This window comes from Podarcis vaucheri, assembly GCF_965113315.1.
Source record: "Podarcis vaucheri genome assembly, chromosome: 15".
NCBI classification, from domain to species: Eukaryota; Metazoa; Chordata; class Lepidosauria; order Squamata; family Lacertidae; genus Podarcis; species Podarcis vaucheri.
The window spans coordinates 17415429-17432432 of NC_138753.1; the positions used below are offsets into that span (position 1 = coordinate 17415429).

At 46.3% G+C, this 17004-nt stretch overlaps 1 protein-coding gene across 1 annotated transcript in view; it reads right to left on the bottom strand.

The window, feature by feature from the left end:
- ETS1 (ETS proto-oncogene 1, transcription factor) overlaps positions 1-2205 on the bottom strand; it is a 108648-nt gene extending 106443 nt beyond the window's left edge. The window contains exon 1 of the mRNA XM_082201469.1: positions 2070-2205. The gene's annotated coding sequence lies outside the window, so the exon portion shown is untranslated. The remainder of the gene's footprint in view (positions 1-2069) is intronic.
- Between the last annotated feature and the right edge of the window lie 14799 nt (positions 2206-17004).

The following is a 17004-nucleotide window of genomic DNA, read 5'->3' on the forward strand; positions in this document are numbered from 1 at the left end:
CTTTTCTCCTGCGGGTTAAGAACTTAATTCATTCTGGAGGTCCGTTCTTAACCTGAAACTGTTCTTAACCTGAAGCACCACTTTAGCTAACGGGGCCTCCTGCTGCCGTTGTGCTGCCAGAGCATGATTTCTGTTCTCATCCTGAAGCAAAGTTCTTAACCCAAGGTACTATTTCTGGGTTAGCGGAGTCTGTAACCTGAAGCGTCTGTAACCCGAGGTACCACTGTATTACAAAGTGTTTCTCTATTACAATTATTTTATCATTTTTCTTCTTCTGCTTTTATCTCAAATCCTGCCTTCAGTTTCATTTGACTGTAATTGTTTTTTGTTTGTTTGTTTTTTTAAAGTCCACGAAAGGCCTCCATTCTTTTGCCTTTGGTATTCATTTCTGAACTTCTTGAATTGAAAATAATTGTGGTCTATATAACATCATTTGCAGACCAGGGGCAATGCATATCTTCAGTCAGGTCAAAGGGGCCAGTCAGGCCCAGAGCCGATGGAGAGGTTAGACCCAGTTATGGCTATGATCCTCATCAGTTTCCTACCTATAATTACCCGCACAAGTCATCTGTCTGCAGACACCTATAAGATGAAAGTGGCAGGCCTTCAGAGGCATTGCTCCTTAAGAGCCATTAAGCAAGGGGAGAGGGATTCCTGCATGATATTCAAAGCCTCCATGGAATTGCTGGCTTTGACAGTATTGCCCAATGCTTTTAAAAGCGTGGTAGAATTGCACATTATGTCTCAATTAGGAACTTGTGGTGGAGAAGGTAAGAACTGTTTGCCTGGGCGTAATTTTCTCTCTCTTTTTGGACGAACCACATTATCTCATGCTTCCATGTTGTAGGACGAAGCTGTTCTTGTTATTTAAAACTTTAAAAACAAAGGACAGCTTGATTCTTCAAGCAGTCATGCTGAAATATACATTGCTCACTCTCAGGTTAGCCAACCCCACAGGGTTATTGGGAAGGTAAAACGGGGAGGGGGGAAACCACGCGCACTACAGGAGCTCATTGGAGAAAAGGGAGACTATAAGTGCAATAAATACATACGTAAACTGGGAATTATTTAGCCTCAAAGACTTTGAGGACTAGTTGCGTACAATGCACCAGGTTAGAAAACAAAATGGAAAACATAAGCTGCAGCTAAAAATTCCCACAATGCTTCCCAGAAATACTGGACATGCTGGGAGACCGTTCTTCATAATGCACTATTTTCTTCCTGCAGAAATGATGTACTGGTCCATTTCTGACACAGGCAACCGAGGCCGACAGCTTTGCTCTTCTTCATTCAAGTTCCATTTCCCTGCTACTACTCTTGTCAATTGTAAGAGAAGGAGTGGAAATGGGAAGTGGGGGGGGGGAGGGCGTGGAGAGAATGAGGATGCTTCAAAACAGACACCAAATATATCTAAGATTAATGTTAATATTGTATAATGCAGCAATTAAGGATAAGAATACATACATCAGGGCTGGAAGGGCAGGAAGTCAAAACGAAAAAATATAAGTGCATGTGAAGTAAATTTGTTAAAACCTTTGAAAGAGCTAATAAAAATTAATATTAAAAAGGTAATATTTTATTATTATCTCTACTGCTAATCAATAGGGTTGTATCGAAAGTTCTTCCCTGGGGAGACTCATTGAAACTAATTCATCATATCCATTAACTTCAACGGGTCTACTCTGAGTAGGGACACAAACCATAGCAACTAGCACCCCAACTCCGGACACCCTGCGGAATATCCGCCTACCGAGCAATGTCAAAGCTTGAGAAATTAGATCCACCCACTGAGCCCAGAAACAAACTTCTTCCCCCTCTGCTTTATTCGTCACCTGTACAAAGCACCTCTCCACTGCGGGAGTTGGAATGGGTGCCTGACTCCAGATTGCAATGTTCCCTCCCTTGTCTGTAACCCCTTCCCCACGGAGTGCTGGAAGAAAAAGCGAGTCATAGGTCAGAAAGCATCGTGGGCTATCAGTGCTCACAACCTCCAAGGGGGGAGGGAGAGCAAGAAATAGGAAGAAATTACCAAGAAGTAAAGTTTTATACTGGCTTCCTTTGCAACTTGCCTGGGCAGAGAGGAGAGAAAAATGCTGCGCGCGGCTGGAGGAGGTTTTCTTGCTTTCCACGCCTGGCTCAGGACTCTGATCCAACTACCTGGCAGAGTCCTCTTGGCTGGGGCTAAAGAGGATGGAGCTACCACAATGCTCCTAGCAGAGGCGCCTCTTCAAATGGAAAGAGGGGTGTGGCCAGGGGCGCAGCAGGCAAAGGGGCAGCTGGATAAAGCCATCTTTCTCTCCCCCGCCCTCGTCCGTGCACCGCCAGCAGCAGCGCAGCAAGGGAAACCTGGCGCGGTGCCACCGACAAATGCAATTATGCAAGCCAGGAGCCCATCCAAATGAAACTGTCTTTCCGATAGAAGCCATATTGGGCGGCGGGGGGTTGGGGCAGAACAAAATAGCTCATTCGCCTGCCCTTTCCCCCTAGCCCAGGTGGACAGAGTCATGGAAACACAGAACTGTCGAGTTGGAAAGTATCCCAGGGTCATCTAGTCCAACCCCTTCAATGCAGGGTCCCTCCTCTATTCTGAGTTTTGGCAACTATTGGCCCATAGCTGCTTTTCTGAACGGTTTTTGGTTTCTGTGTTTCCAGCTCTCAAGTCCCAAAGGGTGTTATTTACAGAGGTCTGTCGTTTCCCAATCACAATGAGGATTTGGATATGGTTTGATCCAACCAGCCAGGCCAGATTGGGTCTGATCTAGATTTACAAACTGAAGCCACAAATTGGCTTGGGGGTCTATCCACAGACATATTGAGCGGTTTGGTATCATTCATAATCCTGGCTACCTCAGGAAACACCCTGACTCAAGATTATTTGGGAATAAAGGGAGACCTCCCTGCTGCTCACTTCCGTTCATTGTAAGAACCGTTCATTCATGTCCCGCTGCCTTCAGCTTCCTGTTCCTTAACTGGTTACCCATCTATAAAATGACTTGTCCTCTTGTGCCTGCTCCCACTACTAAGTTTTATCAAGGTACTTAGATGCGCTTTAAAAACAAAAGCAAACAAACCAGGTTACCAGATCACTTTTGGCTATGAGCCTGTTGACACCCACAAAGAACTCTAAAAGTTTGATGGGAGGAGGATTTCCCTTCACAGATGCCATGCTAATTTTGCCTCAGTAAGTCTTCATTTTTGTTGCCTCTTTGTTTTATTTTATTTCATCCATAAAATTTATACATTGCTTGAGTTTGTTAAAAAAGCCCATCAAAGTGGTTTACAAAAAGATCAAACAAGAAAAACAAACGTATTGGCAAAATACATGGATCGGACCATAAAGAAAAATATACACACTACAAAACCACTGACTTTCTGGATCAGGGCCCCACAGCTGCTTTTTCTTCACAATGGAATTACAGATTCATGGAGTTGGAAGGGTCCCAAATGGTCATCTAATCCAACCCCTCTGCAATGCAGAAATCACAGCTAAATAAATTGTGACCTTAAGCACCCCTTTTTTGAATAGCGTGCTCCCCACCCCAATTTCAACCTAAGTGACAGACTAGAGAGATTGGTGAAGCATGATTATTTGTATGTTAATCAACCCAGACCTGCAAGCTTCACATGCCAACCTGAGGCAGGTGCCAGGGACTAGAACATGGGTAGGCAAACTAAGGTCCGGGGGCCCAATCACCTTCCAATCCGGCCTGCAGACGGTCTGGGAATCAGCGTGTTTTTACAGGAGTAGAATGTGTGCTTTAAATTAAAATGCATCTCTGGGTTATTTGTGGGGCATAGGAATTCGTTCATATATTTTTTCCAAAATATAGTCCGGGCCCCCACAAGGTCTGAGGGACAGTGGACTGGCCCCCTGCTGAAAAAGTTTGCTGACCCCTGGGCTAGAGCATGGGTAGGCAAACTAAGGCCCGGGTACTGGATCCGGCCCAATCACCTCATTCCGGCCTCCCGGACGGTCCGGGAATCAGTGTGTTTTTACATGAGTAGAATGTATCCTTTTATTTAAAACCCATCTCTGGGTTATTTGTGGGGCATAGGAATTCGTTCATCCCCCCCCAAAAAAATAGTCTGGCCCCCCACAAGGTCTGAGGGACAGTGGACCAGCCCCCTGCTGAAAAGGTTTGCTGACCCCTGAACTAGAATCCTAGCAGGCCCTCCTTTAACAGTGCTCTGAGCTGGTAAGCGCTAGGCATCTGCGTCCCTCAGCATCCCCAAAGTGTGTCATTGCAGGAAAGCAGAGTGTCAGCCCTCAACCCGTGCCCTGCGGAGGTCTGAGAGCCAATCATTTTAATTCCCCATTGCATTCTAGAATGGTGCTATCCTTGAGGCATTGCATTGTGGGAAACGTCAATGGCTTCTTCACTGGTACACTTGCATTCTGCCACTGCCACTACCGGGCGGGTGGGGAGGCAGCACTGATGGCCCTGATGGTAACGGGCTCTGGTACCTGGGATGGATGTCTGTGGGTCAAGTGGCCTTTCAAAGGCAGCAACCTCCATGGTCGATGCAAAAAGGTTTGCAGGATCCAGCCTGACAACTCTCCCCTCAAACCCACAGCCAGCGCTGTGTCAACCTGAGCTTGCCTTGGAAGAAGGGCAGGACTAAAATGTGAATGCTTGTTTTAGTTTTAAGGGCTGCAATAATTAAGCTCCAGAATTTTGTATCAAAAACTCACCCCTTTCCTTCCAGATTTCCACATTTACCCATATATGGTGAAATATGCCCACGCCAGGTGGGGTGCATACACCTTCTAAGCTAACCTTGCGGATATAAAGAGCTCATCGTTCTTTGCAGCCATTTTAACTCAGGAAATTATTCAAAGGGTTCTATATTCTGCCCGGCCTTTGATGCAAAGGATATTTCAAATCTGAACACCATAAGAATGGAACTTATCCAACGCTGGATATATAATCTGGACATTCCTTTTCCATTTCAGGGAGATAACCCTGCCAGCAGCTGGGCTCAAAATGCCTTTGAGGTGTCCTGCCGCAGCTTCTGTGAGATGGAGGCCTTTAGGACTGAGCAACCTTTTTGACAGGATATTTTTCTGAAAAAAAATTACAGCCCGAATCCTACACCCAGTTTACTGCAGAGTCAATCATCATTAAACGAACAGGGTTCCTTCTGGAGAAATGTGTGTGGGATCATGAGTGGCGTTGTTCAAATTACGAGGGTTGTACTGGAAGTAATGAGCCACGTTTAATGAGTCTGCAGAGAATTCAGATTCATTACTTTCAGTAAGTCCTTTGTATTAAGTACTGCGTTTTGTTTTGTTTTTAAAAAATGTGTATTTATATGCCGATGCGCTTCAGCTGTTACTCATGCAAATCACTCTATTAACATTAAAGGGAGAGTTAAATGAACTGTGAAGGAAGGGGGTCTTTTGTGTGTGATTGGCTGTGGTTAAGCCCGGAACACAGCCAATGCGGTGCTGCATGAGGCTTTGACTCTACCCACTGCAAGTGTGTGCATGCATGTGCGCGTGCACACACACACCCTCAATGTTAGCCATAAGGGACTTTGGCCCTTGAAATGAAAAAGGATCTGAGCATCTCTGAGCTAGGAACTCTGGATATTTAACCAGGATCAAGAGGAGTGTCAGGCTACATGAGACGGCTCCTTTTGTGTGGGTAATCTGGCCAAGGATGATCTGGAAATGTGTGACACAAATGTTGATTACTACTATTGCTATTAGTATTGCTGTTATTATTAGAGGAAGTCAGTTGTGGGTAGGGGTATCCTTTGTCCCATAGAAACTTTTCCACATACACATAGCCTGAAAGGACTCAAGGCTCCACACTGGAGCCCTGAATTTTTATAAATAAATTGATTTGCTTGGTGCGGATTAATGCCAAGGTTGCGGGTTCGATCCCCACATGGGACAGCTGCATATTCCTGCATTGCAGGGGGTTGGACTAGATGATCCTTAGGGTCCCTTCCAACTTGACAGTTCTGTGATTCTATTGTTTATATCCCACCTTTCCCCCTGACAGGGACTCAAGGCAGTTTACAGTTAAAACAGAACCAGCCAAAAACATGGCTGGATGTGGGGTGAGGGAGGCAGAAACAATCATTTTAAGAAACATCAATTAAATATTAATAGAATTAAAAGATATAAAGATAAATTAAACTATCTATTTGATCAGGTCCTCTGGAATAGCTCAGTCAGTAGAGCACAAGACTCTTAATCTCAGGGACATGGGTTGGAGTGCTACATCGGCCAAATATTCCTGCATTGGAGGGGATTGGAGTGGTGACCCTCTCTGATTCTTTGAAAACATACAGCTTATTACAATGAAAACATTGACTCCTATTAACGAGTGGGAGACATTGGAACTCCGCCCCCCCCAAAGCTTCCTCTTGGTTAAACGCAAACCCACCTATGGGGGTGGGGAGGTCAGAGAGATGGTTAGGCAACAATTAACAGTTGTGCATTGCTTCCCCAAAGCTAGTAGAACTTCAAAGTTCACCAGAGATTTGAATCCTGCTGCGACAGAAAGGCTCAAGGAAGGAAGATTGTTCTTCCTGTTGAAGCCAGCTCTCAGCTCCGTTTCATGGTTGGGCTGTCCCTGAAATGAATCAAAGAGGTCAGTGCCAGGGGAAACGTCAATACACCAGGTTCCTCTGTGCTCGTATCTGGACTTTAATGGCTCCTCCGCCCTATCCTGTGTTGGCATGTGACATGTGGTACAGATGTTCGTCCTCTGTGCTGCCTGACTCCACATCTGGGTGGCAGGCGTTTCTGCATCCCTGTTTGCCAGCAGACCCAAGGAAGCGGATGGCAGCGAAGCCTCCCTTTCTTCCTCCTCCTGCCCTGAAATATCAAAGAGCGGGGCGTTTGCTTTTTTATTTATTAAATTTCTGTCCCACTCTTCCTCCTAAAGGAGCCCAGAGCAGCAATCATTAAAACAAGGCTGTTTACAATAAAATAAAAACCATATTTAAGAGCAATTTCAAAACCCAACTAAACAAACACACATTTCAGACCCATTTAAAAGCCATTTGGAACATCTGTTTTTTTTAAAAAAATCTCTAATAACTGTCATGATGACTGTTTCCCTGGAAGGTGTGCTATTGTCCACCCCCACCCCCCCGGGTCCGAGTCTTACCCATCCAGGTCAAAAGGAGTCACATGCTAAGAAACGTGGGAGATTTCAAGGGGTAAAAAAGAGAGAGGATGTACCGTGCTATATCAGAAGCAAAAAAACCCCTTGTTTTGATGAACTGGAAGAGCCGCAAAAAGATGCCATTGAGCACATGGATTGATAATATGGACAGATTAGCTGCATACAAACGAATTGCATGTCAACACAAATTAAGAATGGATAAATATGAAGAAATCTGGAATGAATATTTAAGTGATAAGGCGGATAGTGGGGGGAAGTGGGGGGAGGAGAGAGAGGTGATAAAATATTGTTTAAAAGGTGCATATCAGTGTACAGTATTTAAATCTGAATTGTCAAATTGTGTCATTATTGTTATTATGGATTTTGTTGTAGTGTCTTTTGTGGTTGTTGTTTGTATTGAAAAAATGATTAAATAAATTTTTTAAAACAAGAAAAAGAAGATGAGTCCATTTGGATCAGCCCAAAGATCCACACAGTCTTTCCTCCAAAAGTGTCCAACTGAACACTTCTGGGAAGCAGAGTGCAAAGGCAACAGCTTTACCTTGGCTGTTGTCTTTCCTGCCAGATGCTTTAGACTACAACTCCCAAGCAACCCAACAGGACCAATGGTCAGCGATAATGGGAATTGTAGTTCAAAGCTTCTGTGAGGAACCAGGTTGGGGAAGGCGGCAGTAGCCCGAAAGCTCACTCCCTTCTTCAAGGGGGCACAGGAACCTAAGACAAGTCTATTGAATCAGGCCCATCCACTCCAGCATCCTGTTCTCACAGCAGCCAAACTGTGGGAAACCCACAAGCAGGATCTGATCACAAGAGCCCTCTCCCGTCCTGCTGTTCCCAACGACTGGTATTCAGAAGCCTTCAGCTGTGGAGGGCAGAGCATAGCCATCCTGGCTAGTAGCCATCAATAGCCCTCCCCTCCCTGAATTTGTCTAGCCCTCTTTTAAAGCCATCCAGGTTGGTGGCCGTCACTGACTCCTGTGGCAGTGAGTTCCATAGTTTATGCGCTGCATGGCGGAGGACTTTATCTGTCCTGAATCTTCCAACGGGATTCTTAGGCTGCCAGTTTGGCATGATCCAAACATGAAGCACCAGCAGGCTCAGGGGAATGCCAAGGTTTGCAGAAGCAGAAAAACTATTTGGGGGGTGTCTGGGCAGGGGAGTGCCCCCCGCAAAAAACCTGTTGAGGACTGGGCGTGCCGAGTGGACGTGGAAGGCTATCTCTGTCTGTTTTAGTGGGGTGGGGAGAATGGAAAACTGGGAGGAGGGGAAAGGAATGGAATATATTGAAAGGGGCCATGACTGGCAATTGGCCGGCACCCAGAACAGAAGGACTCCATTACAGCAACATTTCATTGCAGATCCCATTTGTACTGCTTGAGCAGAAGGTTCAAAGAACCCAATAAGCTTACCATCTTCTGTAAATGTGTCTCATAATCCCACTTAAAATGGTCTAGGTCACATATTTTGGCAGCAGACCATCCACTGATCATCTATGCTGTGTGAAGAAGTGGTGGGTTTTTTTGGTTCTGTAATAAAGCAATCTGTATTGAGCTCCGAAGTTTTGTCAGAGATGCAAAGGAGCCATTCATTTTGCTGGAGTGCCCTGGCCAGGGAGAGACTGGTTAGCCTACCATGTGGAATGAAGTAAATTGAATAATTAAAGACTCCTGTGACCCCTAAGGCACCATACACAAAGGAGGAGGCAGCTCGCTGCATCTCTGCAAGAGTCCCTGTTCTGGGCTTGCCTCTAGCTTTTGCTCTGGCCGGCAACAGCTGCCTCAGCTGTCTGACTGGGGCTCCCCCAGACAATTGCTATTTGGAGGCACAATTTGATCACATACTGGCAAATGCCGATTGCACAGCTGAAACAGGTTTGGTGTTCTGGTGCAACAGAGCCAGACTTTTCTCAATAAGGAAAGTGCTGGGAAAATCCATCAGAATGTGTAGCATAACCATGCAAGGTCTTATAAAATCTGCACACACAAATCAGAACAAATGCCGATTCCCCACAGGCTTTGAGTGTGGGAGGAGGGAATCGGGACGAAAGCTCAGTGAAGCTCCCACCACCATTCATTCCCTCTGCCAAATCACCTTCCTGCTGAAGGCCAATCGCTTTCTTCATAACCTATCTGCAAACTTGTACTCTTCCTACATCTACCGCTCAGGTCTGTTGTGGTGCTAAGATGAGGAAACCTGAATTCACATATCATTGGAAGATGCCATCTAAAGAGCGGCAACCCAGTTTGAAGCCGTGGGTGGAGTGGGGATTTTGCTGGGAAGCCAGTCTCTTGCCAGGCCCGCCGATGAGCTGATGATAAGGGAGGTGGCTTAATTATGGCTTGCATTATTAATCTGAAGAACTGAGCCTTGAGTGGGAAATGAGACATGGGGGATGAAGTGTGGGGAACTGACGGCGGCCGGTACTCATCACAACTGGGGGAATGTGCACAAATACAGCCATCAAGACCCTGCTCAGGGAAGGCCTTCATTAAAGCCAGGCGGGCATTGATCACACCACTTCTCCAGAGACGGTTTCTCCCTGTGGCCACTTAGGCTTCATCTGTGCGCACCGGAACATCATGCATTATTCAGCAAAGGGCACTCTATGCTATGTGCGCACACAGACACAGAGGATCTGTTGAAAATTGCCTCCTCGTGGTGCTAAACACTGTGAGAGAAAACGAGATGGTGGAACACATAAACAACCCCCCAGTCGCCTCTCCTTGCTGAGGGTTCCGTTACAAGGAAATTCATCGGATCGGGGAAATGCCAAAAGTGCTTTTGGCTCACTCCTTGTGTGGGTGGGCAGAGCATCCCTCTCACAGGAGAGACCTTCAGTGGACTTAGGCCAGATTCACACCATACTTTTAAAGTGCTATGATACCACGTTGACGGCCATGGTTTCCCCTAAGAATTCTGGGAGCTGTAGTTTGTTAACAGTGCCGAGAGTGGCTAAAATGTGGAAATGTTGTAGATACTAGGAGGGGATATATTGATTAAATTGTATCCTTCCTAACTCACACTTGTGAGTCAGCAGCAGAGTGCATTCTCCAATATATAGCAGGAAGCTATTGGTAGATTCGTTTGAATCTCTTTACTTAAGCAATCCAATCTGGCTTTGTTCAGATTGGGTTTGGTTCCTGGCAAGTCCCCTTTTATCCCTCCTAAAAAGAATAAAGACACAAGAAACTTCTTTTAAAAGTAATAAGAAATTTACTCACATTCAGTTCACAGTTGGATCCCGGAGGCAGGCTTTAGCTTAGAGTTACAGAAAAGGGTTTAAGTTCCTCCCATATGGGAATGAGCCCATGTCCTGGTGGCTGAGAGCCAGCAGACAGCAAAATACATCAGTATCAAGAGAGCATGGCATCAAGAGGAAGGAAAAGGGAGATGCCTGCATGACTGGACCTTTTGAGGGGTCTGCAAGGGTCACGCCCACCTACCTGGTCACACACAGGGGAGAATGCTCCAAACCAGATGTAACAGGAAGTTCAACTGTCTGAATCAACATCCCCCGTCTGTGTCCACTCTAGGCAAACAAGGAATGTTGTACTTGACTGCTCCAATGAATTACACCCTACATAGAAGACACCTATTTCCACTCCCTGGGTTCAAATTCACAGAGTGGTTTAACCATCAATCCCTCTTCACAGGAAACTCTGCAAAGTTGCATATGAGAGTTACTATATTGGCTACATTGTTAAGATCCAGTCCCAGCAAATAGTTAAGTACAGTGGTACCTCGGGTTACATACACTTCAGGTTACAGACTCTGCTAACCCAGAAATAGTACCTCGGGTTAAGAACTTTGCTTCAGGATGAGAACAGAAATTGCATGGTGGCGGCGCGGCAGCAGTGGGAGGCCCCATTAGCTAAAGTGGTGCTTCAGGTTAAGAACAGTTTCAGGTTAAGACTGGACCTCCGGAACGAATTAAGTATGTAACCCGAGGTACCACTGTATTTAGTATGCTTAATCATCCCACCAATGGTCCATTAGATAGTAGGTTAGAGCCTCTCATATTGAGCAGACAGAAATCTGTCCATTTCAATTCCTCTCATTTTACCAATCTTATATCCAGTTCTCATAACGTCCTCATCCATCTGAGAATCTCTTTTCAGCCCTCCTGACAATCCCCCCCACACTTTTTAGGGTGCCTTTCTCTCAACATGCACACTCTCTTTTTGGTATGTGTGCATTTTTATGGACACTCTCCCCTTAGTCTCACATTTCCATGCACATGATGTGGTTGGAAAACTGCAACATGCAATTCAGGGAGGTTCAAGTCCCACCACAGGTTGCACAATTCAAGTTGACACACAAAGAGAGAGAGAGAGAGAGAGAGAGAGAGAGAGAGAGAGAGAGAGACTGGACACGTGGTGTTCTGATAAGGGATAGGGAAATGCATGCAAAAGGGTGGGGTAACGATTGTTTTGAGTGACATTATATAGCCTCCTATCAAATACACCGAAACAAGTGCGCAGCTGGCAGCAGGCATTGCAGAACCCGTGTGCAAATTTTGCACAAAGCCGTCAGAATAAATCCTGATAAACAGGTTGTCCGGCAATGGCTGGAGATGAGCCTATCAAAGACGGGGTCAGGCTTGGGTGAAGGGATGGCGTGCAAAGCCACTGTGCCCGGAAATGCTTGTGTCACCGCCTTGCACTACTGGGATGAAGGACTCCCCTATAAAGGGGTCACAGAGATGCCTGTGAATCAGATGCTTCATTCTGCAGCCATCCCAGATGGAATCCGAGGGGTTTCCCCTCCTTTTTAAAACTGTCACTTTAAAGCTGGCTATTTAAAAAGCTGTCTGCTTGAGGAGAACAATCATCTCTTAGGAAGGAAACAAGTCCCTCGACTCAGGATTTCCCCCCTTGCCATCTCCAGCCCAGCCCTTGGACAATAAACAAGCTGTTGGTGCCTGGAAAGGGATGGGGAGGCTTTGACTGCAACCGAGGGACCAAAGCAGATAATTCTCCTAATGGGGCCAAAGTGATACATTTCTAGCTTGGACAGTGGAATGGACTCTTTCAGAAGGTGGTAGACTGTCCTTCGTTGGAGGTTTTCAAGCAGAGCTTGGATGGCCATCTGTCATGGATGCTTTAGTTGTGATTCCTGCATTGCAAAGACATACTCTCCAACATTTTTCTGATGAGAATAGGTATGTCCTATTCCATCATCATCATCATCATCATCATCATCATCATCATCATCATCATCATAATTTATTTTACTACAGTGGTACCTTGGGTTAAGTACTTAATTTGTTCTGGAGGTCCGTACTTAACCTGAAACTGTTCTTAACCTGAAGCACCACTTTCGCTAATGGGGCCTCCTGCTGCTGCCGCGCCACCGGAGCACGATTTCTGTTCTCATCCTGAAGCAAAGTTCTTAACCTGAAGCACTTTTTCTGGGTTAGGGAAGTCTGTAACCTGAAGCGTATGTAACCTGAAGCGCATGTAACCTGAGGTACCACTGTATTTATACTCCACCCAACTGACTGAGTTGTTTTAGCCACTCTGGGCAGCTTCCAACATATAGGAAAACATAATCAAACATTAAACATAACAAAACTTCCCCATACAGGGTTGTCTTCAGATGGCTCAGAAGTTGGATAACTCCATACGCTCCAGCATTTCTCCATTGAAAATAGGGATGCGCTAAGGCAAGGTGAGACATTCTGGGATCAAAGCAGAAATCTGTAAATCTGGGACTGTCCCTGGAAAATAGGGGCATGGAGGGTCTGCAAGGGGTTGGACTAGATGGCCCTGGGGGTCCCTTCCAGCTCTATAGTTCTATAATTCTATTATTATCCCGACTTTCCTTGCTGGGCAAAGAACTGGAACGTCAGTTTCTGCCGATGGCTTCAGTGCACCTATCAAGCGGGTGCATAAGCAAAGCTCAGGGTTCACAGAGACTCCCTGAGGGCAGAGAGAAAGGCCTGGAGGGCTGGATTTGGAACCCAGGCCAGAAATTTCCCACCACTAGCCTGTTATGCTGTATCTCTGCCTCTGGTGACCCCTTCACTGGTATCCAGGTAATCCCTGCAGTCAGTGCCTACAGCAGCCTTTCTCAACCTGTGGGTCCCCAGATGCTGTTGAACTACAACTCCCATCACCCCTAGCTAGCAAGGCCAGAGCTCAGGGATGATGGGAGTTGTAGTCCAACAACATCTGGGGACCCACAGGTTGAGAACCGCTGCTGTAGGCACTGACTGCAGGTGTAAACCAGGCCTGGAAGTTATCAGGCTGCGTCCAAGTGAGAGGACCCATGAGCTGTGTACAGAAGTGCAATTCATCATAGTTACCATCCATGTAGTTTTCATTGAGTTAGCACCTAATATGGTTAAGAGGGGAATGTAATTTTTTAAACCATCATTCATAAGGGTGTTGCTAAACCACCGACTCACTCAAAAATGACGATGTCACAGCGGCCTACAGTCAAACAATCTGAGATGCTGGAGATCAACAGGGATGAGACATCAGAGGAGAAATACGTAGGGAGATCTCATGAGATCTTGATGGAAATCGGTGCCAGTTCTGGTGCTGCTTCTCTGTTGGTGGGAGAGGCAGTGGGGCTGGTGGGACAACCACAAGAACACCATCTCAGGGATTTCTGTTGCCTGAGGCAGCTGCCTCTCTGTGCCTCTGAGCCTCATCATTATGCCAGCCTTGCTGAGAGGTGACATGAGAGCCATCTTTGAGTATCTGGAGGGCTGCCCCATGGAAGATGGAGCAAGCTTGTTTTCTGTTGTTCCAGGGGGCAGGGCTTGGCAAATAATAATAATAATAATAATAATAATAATAATAATAATAATAATAATAATTTATATCCCGCCCTCCCCAGCCGAAGCCGGGCTCAGGGCGGCTAACAACAATCAAGTAATCAAACAATCAAATAATCCAACATTCTAAAAACATTTCATTATAAAAATTAATTAAAATCAAATTAATGGCAACCGTTAAGCAAAATTCTGTTCAGGTTGCCAGAGGAGGGAGTCAGGCTGCGCCCTGACCAAAGGCCTGGTGGAACAACTCTGTCTTGCAGGCCCTGCGCAAAGATGTCAGGTCCCGCAGGGCCCCAGTCTCTTGTGACAGAGCGTTCCACCAGATTGGAGCCGCAGCCGAGAAAGCCCTGGCTCTAGTTGAGGCCAGCCTAACCTCTCTGAGGCCTGGGACCTTCAGGATGTTTTTATTTGCAGACCGTAGGTTCCTCTGTGGGGCATACCAGGAGAGGCGGTCCCGTAGGTACGAGGGTCCTAGGCCGTATAGGGCTTTAAAGGTTAAAACCAGCACCTTGAACCTGATCCTATACTCCACCGGGAGCCAGTGCAGCTGGTATAGTACCGGATGAATGTGATCTCACAGCGAAGACCCCATGAGGAGTCTTGCCACGGCATTCTGCACCCGCTGGAGTTTCTGGGTCAGTCTCAAGGGCAGCTCCACGTAGAGCGAGTTACAATAATCCAGTCTGGAGGTGACCGTCGCATGGATCACAGTGGCTAGGTCAGGGCGAGAGAGATAAGGGGCCAACTGCTTAGCTTGGCGGAGATGAAAAAATGCCGCCTTTGTTATAGCTGTAATCTGCGTCTCCATAGAGAGGGAGGCATCGAAGATTACACCCAAACTCTTAACGGACGGTGCTGGCACTAATTGCACCCCCGCAAGAGATGGAGTTGCCCCCTCAATCCCATATCGTCCCGTCCCAGCCAGAGGACCTCTGTCTTCGAAGGATTTAACTTCAACCGGCTCCCACGTAACCATCCAGCCACAGCTTCCAAACATCTGGTCAGTGTGTCTGGGGCCGAGTCAGGATGGCCATCCATCAACAGATAGAGTTGGGTGTCATCGGCATACTGATGGCAACCCAGCCCAAAACTCCGGACAAGCTGGGCGAGGGGGAACATAAAGATGTTAAAAAGGACAGGTGGTGGGCTTTCCAGCTCGGAGGAGTCTGTCCACATCGGCTGGGGATATCCAGTCAAAGTGGTCCAATACTGGACCCGAGGACAGTCGAGGGGCCTCCAGTTCCTTTATTGTATCCAAATTGTCAGGGAGGTCATGGCGGAGCAACAGGACCTTCTCACAGCTGTGTGTCAGATTGTTATTTAAATTTGGCTGTCCTTCAAGGGACGTTAAAGACCTAATTATACTAAATAATTGCGCCGGGCGAGAGCTAGCGGATGCAATGGAGGCCGAGAAGTAAGACTTCTTAGCAGCCTTCACTGCCATCTCATAGGTTTTCATAAAAACCCTATAAGATGTTCTATGACATTCTGACCAAAGGTTAGGAAGGGCTTCCTGATGGTAAGAGCTCTTCAGCAGTGGGATGGACCACCTGTGGAAGTGGTGGACTCTCCTTCAATGGAGGTTTTCAAACAGAGGTTGGGTGGCCACCTGACATGAATTCTTGAGCTGTGATTCCTTCATTGCAGTGGACAGAACTAGATTACTCTTTGGGTCCCTTCCCAACGACAGGATTCTGTGATTCGAAAGCTATCCTTCACACATCCTTGGGATCAGCTGATGGAGAAATGATAAGTCAACCTGGTAAGTCAATAGGGCCTTCCTTCCAGGCCAATACACAACTTCTTCCATGGCTGGCGTGGCTACGTCTGCAGCACCAAAAAGAAGAAGAAAACGTGTGCGTGTCTCAGGAGGGGAATCCCAGCAGGCCATGGAAATACCAGTTCCAAACTATACTTCTAGGCAGGTTCAAGACACTGAGCAGGTCCTATCCCAGTAACCGGTGATTAAGAGGAGTCTGGAAGAGCATCATGAAACATGTACCTCGGTGACTGATGCTTTCCCCAGCTTTGGTTCTCCTCAACTCCACCAGGAAATGTCTCCATTATTAGCCTGGCATTTGAAAGATTGCCAGGATAGTTGCCCAAGGCCTGTCATGGAGATGAGCCATGGTTAAACCCAGCCCTAAAAATCAAATCCTGCAGCATCCTAGTCAACCTTCCTTAGCATCAGTGTGCTCTTTAGTATATCCAGTAAGCTATAGAAAATGGTGACAAAGTGGATGTTTCTTTTGGTTGTTGTTGTTGTTGTTGTTGTTGTTATTATTATTATTATTTTAAATGCATTTGCTGTCCTGTGTCCATGGGCAAATATTCTCTCTGCCCAGCAACTTGAAAACAATGGGGAAAGGGATTGTTTCCCCTTCCCCCTTTGCTTGGCATCTGTGAAATTGTGCAACAATGTTTTGCGACCCGGTAATTCCTAATACCTCCCTTAGGAATTGGCCTTATTAACTTGTGCAGTCAGACTGTTTAATGTATTGGCCAACTGAGGAAGGACGTGTGTGTGTGTGTGTGTGTGTGTGTGTGTGTGTGTGTGTGTAACAGAAAACAAATATTACAATCAGAATGTTGAATTCCCCTGTCACTCCTTTGCCAGAACAAACCTTCAATCAGAGGAAGCATTTGGTCTAAATATAGATGCTCCAACAAAAATCCAGACGCTCTCCCCCCCGCACACCGAATTTCATGCTGTAAAACATCTGCTGAACAGTTTCCTATAACTGTTTTTGGACCTTAAATCAAAGAGAGGCAAAACAATGCCCCGTTTTTTTTAAGTGCAGGGGGAGGATAAATGTGCCTTCCTCTGAGAGTAGGAGGACAATAGGAATGGAAATAGCAAAGGAGAAATGTGGTATCATCTTGAGTACAGAGAAGTGTGAAGGCAAGTCCAGGTAGTTCTGTTTCACCTGGGCATTTTCTCTGCTGAGATGTCCACTTTGGGGAATGAAGTTGAATTTTGCAAGATTCAGGATGGGGGGGGGAGTCCTTCTTGATGTAGCGCATAGTTAAACTGTGGAACTCGTTCCTGCAGGAGGCAAACTCTTATATTCT